Here is a 6,000-nt window from a genome sequence, read left to right as displayed (position 1 = left end):
GTACTTCTTCCCTATATCCCCAGACATACTCTTTTTCCCAGTTTTTTCCATCTCAGTAAACAACAGTGCGTTTTTACCAATAACTCAGGCCTTAATTCTTCTTTTTGTCTCAATTGCTCATTTCTAATCCATGAGTGAATACTGTAGGCTCCACTTTCAAAACACATCAGGAGTCCAACTCCATTTTACCTTCTCCTCCACTGCCATCCTAGGCCAAGCCATCATAACTGTTTGCCACGGCCCTCCTGTGTCTGCGGGTTCTGCATCCACCGATTCAACCAACAACAAATTGAAAATATTTGAAAACAAAATTCCAGAAAGTTTCAAGAAGAAAAACTTGAATTTGCTGTTCCAGGCAACTATTTATATAATATTTACATTGTATGAGGTATTATAAGTAATCTAGAGGTGATTTAAAGTATACAGGAAGGGAGCTTCCCTGGTGGCACAGTGGTTGAGAATCTGCCTGCTAATGCAGGGGACACGGGTTCGAGCCCTGGTCTGGGAAGATCCCACATGCCGCAGAGCAACTGGGCCCGTGAGCCACAATTCCTGAGCCTGTGCGTCTGGAACCTGTGCTCCACAACAACAGAGGCCGCGATAGTGAGAGGCCCACGCACCGCGATGAAGAGTGGCCCCCGCTTGCCACAACTAGAGAAAGCCCACACACAGAAATGAAGACCCAACACAGCCATAAATAAATTAATTTAAAAAAAAGTATACAGGAGGATGTGCATAGGTTATATGCAAATACTACACCATTTTCTATAAGGGACTTGAGTGTCTGCAGATTTTGGTATCCACAGGGGTCCTGCAACCAATCCCCCATGGGTACTGAGGGACAACTGTACTGCAATAGCCTCTTTCAGCTCTCCCTGCTTCCGCTCTTAAACTCCTACACTAGGATCACTCTTCACAGAACAGAAGAATCATCCCTTTAAAACAGAAGCCAGATTACAACACCCTCTGCTCAAAGCCCCAATGGTTGCTCTTATCATTCAGATAAACCTAAAGTCCTTTCCATCCTTTGCATGGCCCAGAGGATCGGTTCCTACTACCAGATCATTGTCTACCTGATCTTTTACCTTTCAACCTCTTCTCTAGCCTCATTCAGCCTCTTTCAAACTCTTCTCTTTCAGCTCTAGCCACACTGCCCTCCTAGCCTTCACAGTTACTTATTCCCTTTGCCTGGAGTGTCAGATATTCACACGGCTTGTGCCCTCACTTCCTTTTAGATCTCTGTTCCGATGTCTTCTTGGAAAAGGGGCTTGCCCTGCACACCTTACATGAAATTGCACTCTTCCCTGTCTACTCCTTTACATTTCTTTATTGTTCATACAAAACAACAACATTTATATAGCACTTATACGCCGGGTAGCATTCTAAGCACTTTATATTTAGTCCTCATATCACCCTATGAAGTAGCTCACTTTGCGATCTCTGCTTTATGGATGAAGAAACAGCAGTACATAGAGGTTAAATAACTTGTGCCAAGGTCATTAAGCTAGTAAGTGCTAGAGCTGAGATTTGAACGCAGGCTGTGCTTTTAGCTGCTATACTATTTTGCTTCTTTGTAGCCCTAGTCACTGCTGTATTTGTTTACCTCTCACTCTTCCCACTTGTCTCAGTTATTGCTGCATAACCAACCATCCCCCAAACTTAGTGGCTCAAAGCAACAAGTTACTATTTCTTGGGAATGTGGGTCAGGAATTCAGGCAGGGCTTAACTTGGCTGTTACACTCACCTTGATGTCGGCTGGTGTCACTCACTCAGCTGCATTCAGCCAGTAACTGGGCTGGCCTGGAAGGTCCCAGAAGACTGGCACCTTAATGCTCTTCCATGTGGCCTATCTCTTCATATTGTCTTTTATCAACCTATAGTATAGTTGGAGCATGGCAGGCAGCTGGCTCCTCAGATGGGGATGTGGAAGCTGCCAGTTCTTTCTAAGGCCTTGATTCAGAAGTATCAGAACTTCATTTCTGTCACGTTTTATTAGTTGGGAAAACAACCATAGGCTAGCCCATATTCAGGGGAAAAGGCTATAGACTGCATCTCTTGGTGTCAAGAGTGGCATTTCTATACATGAAGGGGGAACTGATGGTGGCCATCGCTGGAGACTATCTTCCACATCAACAGAGTGCAAGTTCCATGAGAGGAGGCACTCTTATCTGTTTTGCTAATTGTTGTGTCTCTCTAGTGCTTAGAACAGTGCCTGGCACATAATAAGTGTGCAATAAATATTTATTTAGTCCATGTATATAGGGACAAGTGAAAGAAAGAGTAAAGGAAAGGTCCGAGGAGTAGGAGAAAACCCAGAAGGAATGCATCCCAGAAAACAAGGAGGAAAAGAGGGAAAGGAAGATAAGAATGAAAATTGTACCTTTTTTTTAGATTTAAAAGCTTTAAAAATAAGTTTAAAAAAGCATATTCAAACTATATTTGTAAAGTTACAAGTTCAAACAGTGCAATATGGCATAGAGTGAAAAGTGAGTTTTTTTCCTACCTTTGTTCCCAATTTTCCTCCCCAGTGTCAGTCACTTTAATGCACCCTGTCAGAGCCAAGATATGAATATACAAAGGCAAGGATATATATCCTCTCTCTTTCTCTTCCTGTGAAAAGACATACATAACATGTAACTGGTAGAATACAATTCACATGATTCAGCATCTAGCATTTTTTCTCTTAACCTAACTTCCAGATCATTCCACATCAATACATACAGAGCACTCTCCTTCTTTTAAATGGTTGCATAGAATGGTTCCATTCTTAGAATGTATCATTAGCTTTCAAAATTAGAAGGTGATTACTGGTTTCAGTAGACCTGAAAAAGCAGAGACTGCAGATAGGGAGGAGGAAGATTGGGAGGTCAGAAAGTAAAAGAAAGGAGGACAAAGGAAAAAGAAATTAAAGATGGATATGCAGGAACAGGCTCATATCCTTAGCAGTAAGAGTAACAAGAGACAGGGAGGTTGAAAATACACAAAAGAGAAGCGATAAGTAATGGAGCAAGCCTCTAAGTGGATTGGAAGGGATTAACCTTGAGAGGCCAGAACACTTCAAAGGAGAAAGAGGGCGAAGGAAAGGAAGGCTGGGGCTGCAGATAGGCTTTGTGATAGCAGCTGCTGGGAGTTAAGGAAATTCATCCCTGGGGGGGGTCTCATTTTCCTTAGAAATGTAGGAGGCAAAGTTAATTTTTTTAAATTTTTACCAAAGAGGGTGGGTGAGTAGAGTTCAGTTAAAAAGTTAGGAGAGTGTATGGGCTGGGAAGAACAGGGGATAGGGATAGGAGAAATTCTGAATAGCAATGTGTTAAGGACAATTTGGGGCTTAACAAGATTGCCTGGCCACATGGTAGTCCTGACTGAAGTTGGACACCCTTGGTCTGCAGTGGTACCAATCCTCAGGGTTATGTTTTTTCCAGCACTGGTGCAAGAGTGTACAAGGTTGGTTGAACTGTTGTAAACTAACGGTTTTGCAGGTGATGGAGGATCAAGGAGGCAATCGAGTTGAGGATATTGGTGAACTTAATAGACCATTTACGCACAGGAGTTTCAGACCCTGACTGCACATCTTTCGCTGATGGTCTGAATACAGGTTTACAGGTCCAGCGATGGCACACTGCCCAGCAGTAGAGTTTGCACCCACTGTCATGAGTGGCGTCTCGGGAAAATCTTCACGAGGGGACTTAGGGGGCGCGAGCTGAGTCGTGGTGGGGCTGTGACTGCAACAAGCAGACAGTCGTGAAACTGTGTGCTGAGCAAACTGGCGTTACTCAGATTGTATACGGGAGAGCTCAGTGGGGATCACAGGAGAGGCCAACTCATTCCCTCCTACCACACTCCATCCTTCGGGGTTGCAACGAAGTAGTAAAAAGTGCGGATACTAGCGCCAATCCCAACGCCTGGCGATGACGTCATTCTCGGGGGAGGAAGTGACTACCATTAGGGTACAGTCTATAGAAGCAGTCTGAAGACATTTTAGCCTTTTCACTGTCAAGAGTAGCGAACTTACCCTTCGGACTACAGCAGTCTGAGGTAGCAGCAAAATGACTGCAGCTCCCAACCACTCTCCTCACCGTTACCATGGAACCGCTCGTAGTTAGGCCCTGGCGACGCCACGTTACGTCATCGCCCAAGTGCATCTTAGGAGTCTTGGCTCTGCCTGGTCCTAAGAGAAAGGCAGTATCTCGGGAACGTTGCCCGCGATGCCTAACGCCCCTTTAGTAATTTTGATCCCTACCAGACTCCGTTGGCATATAACCCCACCTACGTCGGGAGTGATCTCCGGCCTTCACACTCGCTCGCCGCCCAGCCCCTGCCCAGAAGCCCCGCCCCCCGTGAATCAGCTGATCTCACGGGCCCGCGGGACTGCTAGGCTTGCGCCGGATGCAGACCGGGGTGCTGTAGCGGGAGCGGCAGGTGAGCGAGCGCGGGTCCTGGGTTGGCCCGTGGCTTCGGAGGGCTGATCGGCCGGGACCTCCAGCGTGCGGGACGCCGGGGTCCGGGAGAAAGGCGGAGGCGCAGGCCGAGGCCCGGGAGCGCGCTGCGGAGACCCACGGAGACGGCGCCCGCGTCTTCCCAAGCCAGCGTCCAACCAACAGACCTGCAGGTCGAGGAGCACCCAACGGCTCCAGGTTCTCCCAGTCGCCCCGGTTCCTCCTCCCCAGACCGGGCGCCACTGCAGAGAAATTCCTTCGCGCCCCCCTTCCCGCCTCCCCCCACGCTGCCTTCCACCAATTCATTCAGGAGGATTTATTGAATGCCCACTCTAGGCGGCGACCAGATAAACCGGGGTCCCTGGCGGCGAACCTTGATGAGTGTCCCAGGTGGGTTTGTTCATAGATGCAGATCGCGGTGGAGAGTGAACCGAGAGTTTTGCTGGCTTGAAAAGGCGGTTGTGGAAAAAGAAAATGACTTTGATATTAAGCATTAGTAGTTTAGCCTTAGTCCTTTGTCGTGTCAAGTTATCCAGCAGAGGGTGGTTAAGTTCTTTTGAAAAGTGAAGATAGGAACAGAATAACACAGGGGCTGTCGTAAGGAAATGGTCCTGACGGTGGTGTTGGTCCTCTGTGTAATAGGGCTACTTTGGAGACAGACAAGTGTAGGTTCGCCGAAGTGTTGTACTGCTTAGGTCTTTGTTGATGAGGGAAGAGGAAAAGCACACGGGCTGAAGTGGCTTATCCAAGTAGAGTATTCTCTTTTTGGTTTAGAATGGAAAAGGAAATCACTGTTGAACACAAACGCAGATCCTTAGTCTGTTGCCTTTTGGATTTGTTGGTGGCTGTAAATGTTCTTTAAAAGGCTTTAAAGAATAAAATTAAGAATTTAAGGAGTGAAAAATTTGCTCTTGCAGTAGATTACAGTATTTTAATCTTGATAATACAAGCATAGTGGTGAAGTGCTTTAGACCTGAGCATACCTGGAGTCACATACACTTACATCTTTGAATTTGGGCAAGTTACTTATCTGCCTCCATTTCCTTATCTCTGAATCGGGTATAAGAGTACCTTCCTCATAATGGTACCTTTACATGTAATGGTTCATGTATCATATTTTTTTTTACAGTGCTTGGCACTGTATGTAGATATTCAGTACATATTAGCCATTTTTATAAGTCATTTCCTTTTCCACTACATCATGATCCACTGACTCACTGTTTTCAAAATGATGTGAAAGAGAACTGAATACTTTTTAAGAAAAGAACTATAGTTTACTTTTTAAAATCAAGGGATAGTTTCCAGATAGGTTTATGATATAGGGGTATATTTAGAGAAAATATGATTTCAGGTTGGTCTATAGTAACTTTGGTGTTCCATTAGAACTTTTAATGTGTTCCATTAGAACCTAAAATGCTGATGGAATCTATACCTAGTTTAAATTTATTACTTAGTTTCCAAACAATGACTAGTATTGGCAGACTTAAGATTCATAGCTATAGCAAGAAATGTTAGAAGCTGTTTCACAATGTTAAAATTTGATGCAGAACATAAAGAACCAAAC

General features: G+C 45.1%; 1 protein-coding gene across 4 annotated transcripts in view; it reads left to right on the top strand.

Annotated features, from left to right (window-relative positions):
• Positions 1 to 4,419: 4,419 nt before the first annotated feature.
• The window catches only part of ALS2 (alsin Rho guanine nucleotide exchange factor ALS2), an 81,727-nt gene continuing 80,146 nt past the window's right edge, over positions 4,420 to 6,000 (top strand). For all 4 annotated transcript variants that reach the window (XM_024757367.1, XM_024757366.1, XM_024757364.1 and 1 more), the window contains exon 1: positions 4,420 to 4,826. The gene's annotated coding sequence lies outside the window, so the exon portion shown is untranslated. The remainder of the gene's footprint in view (positions 4,827 to 6,000) is intronic.

This window comes from Neophocaena asiaeorientalis, unplaced genomic scaffold (assembly GCF_003031525.2).
Source record: "Neophocaena asiaeorientalis asiaeorientalis breed wild unplaced genomic scaffold, Neophocaena_asiaeorientalis_V1.1 scaffold246, whole genome shotgun sequence".
Classification (NCBI taxonomy): domain Eukaryota; kingdom Metazoa; phylum Chordata; class Mammalia; order Artiodactyla; family Phocoenidae; genus Neophocaena; species Neophocaena asiaeorientalis.
Note: the sequence above shows the minus strand (reverse complement) of the source record. Positions and strands in the feature narration are given on the sequence as shown.